Raw genomic sequence first — 1816 nt, 5'->3', positions numbered from 1 at the left:
CCATGTTCTTTTTCTATTAGTGTCAGTTTATCAGCTCTGTCTTTTTCTAGGTGCAAAAATAAATGTTTCTTGGTATCTATCCAGAGGACTCTTTACTTTAGAATGTGAGCATCATCCATTGTCCTGAAGAAGAAAAAAAATCATCATCCAGGAGTTTGATATTATCCAAGGGTCTGATATATTAAAACTCTTTTATTTTGTACTTTGCATTTGCCTCCACCAGTAGTTCTCAAACCCTGGCAGCTCATTATAATCACCTGGTAAACTCTTAGACTCTGTGATGGCCTGAGCATTGGTAAATGTTAATATTCTCCTGAACTGAGAGCAATCTTGGTCCATTCCTTATTTTTGACTGTTCTGAATCACTTTGTTTAAGACTGTGTCCTGGCCCTAACCAGTTTGGCTCAGTGGATAGAGCGTCGGCCTGTGGACTGAAAGTTCCCAGGTTCAATTCCGGTCAAGGCCACGTACCTTGGTTGCAGGCACATCCCCAGTGGGGGCTGTGCAGGAGGCAGCTGATCGATGTTTGTCTCTCATCGATGTTTCTAACTCTCTATCCCTCTCCCTTCCTCGCTGTAAAAAAAATCAATAAAATATATTTTAAAAATAAGACATAAATGCACACATATATACCTCTTTAACGTGGTTCATATCCATTTAGACTCTTTTCGATGTACATGGATGCATCTGTATGGATGGGCATATACTATTGTATACTATTTCAAAATATTTTTCTCCTAGTAATATACACATTGAACATTATTTAATGGTAAGATTGGAGAATTGCAAGATCTGTGAATAACATCTCTCTCTTTTTCTATATTCTACAGAAGTGTAACAGTTTAATGGGTCACTTTTTACACATGTATGTATTTACATTTTACTTAATCAGATAGATTTTTTTTTGTTTTTTTATGTGCTTTTTTATTGCTTAAAGTATTACAAAGGGTATTACATATGCCTCCTTTTTTATGTGCTTTTTAAACTTTATATCATGGCACCTTTCAGGTCAATAGGACCTGGATATTATTAATTTCATACTATGTCATGGTGTGGATATACAAGTTTATTTAGTCACTCCCCTACTGGTGGTCATTCAGGTCATATCTACTTTATTTAACAGTTTAAAACAATTATCCAAAAAATGCGCCTGCACTATATGTATCCTTGTGGACTGATATTTCAATAGGACACATTCCCAGAAGAATAATTGCTGAGATAAAGCATCTGTCTATTTTTAATAAATATTGACAGAAACTATTCCCCAAACGCCTAGCAATTTATATCTGACCAGCAAAGTATAAGGAGGTACTTCCCCCAAACCTATAACAGCACCATGTACTGACCTAGCGTGAGCGTCCAGGCACTCTCCTGCCCTCTCAGTTATGTTCAGATGCCTCAGTCTGGCATTCAAAACCCTCCATAACATGAAGTCAAGTGAACATGCGGGTATTATTCCTCCTTACTGTTCTGTCCTACAGAAACCCTTCACTCTAGCCAAGGGGATTACTTTGTTCCTGAAATCAAATTTCTCTTTTCTTATGCCTTAACCCTGGCTCAAGGCTCTTCTTCTATCTCTACTTGGATTTTTCTCCCGTTTAGCCACCTCTCTCTTTCTGATAAATTCCTTCTTGTTCTTCAAGCTCTGCATGTTCTTCATGTCTGTCTAGAATTCAGTGGTTCTCAACCTTCTGGCCCTTTAAATACAGTTCCTCATGTTGTGACCCAACAACAAAATTGTTTTCGTTGCTACTTCATAACTGTAATGTTGCTACTGTTATGAATCGTAATGTAAATATCTGATATGCAGGATGGT

General features: G+C 37.3%; 1 long non-coding RNA gene across 2 annotated transcripts in view; it reads left to right on the top strand.

Moving 5' to 3' along the window:
- Positions 1–1816, top strand: part of LOC102766899 — a 352974-nt gene that overhangs the window by 148450 nt on the left and 202708 nt on the right. The gene's annotated exons all lie outside the window — the stretch shown is intronic.

The sequence above is a fragment of the Myotis davidii genome, unplaced genomic scaffold (assembly GCF_000327345.1).
Source record: "Myotis davidii unplaced genomic scaffold, ASM32734v1 scaffold6, whole genome shotgun sequence".
NCBI classification, from domain to species: domain Eukaryota; kingdom Metazoa; phylum Chordata; class Mammalia; order Chiroptera; family Vespertilionidae; genus Myotis; species Myotis davidii.
The sequence above is the reverse complement of the archived record's forward strand: the minus strand, read 5'-3'. Positions and strand labels throughout refer to the sequence as shown.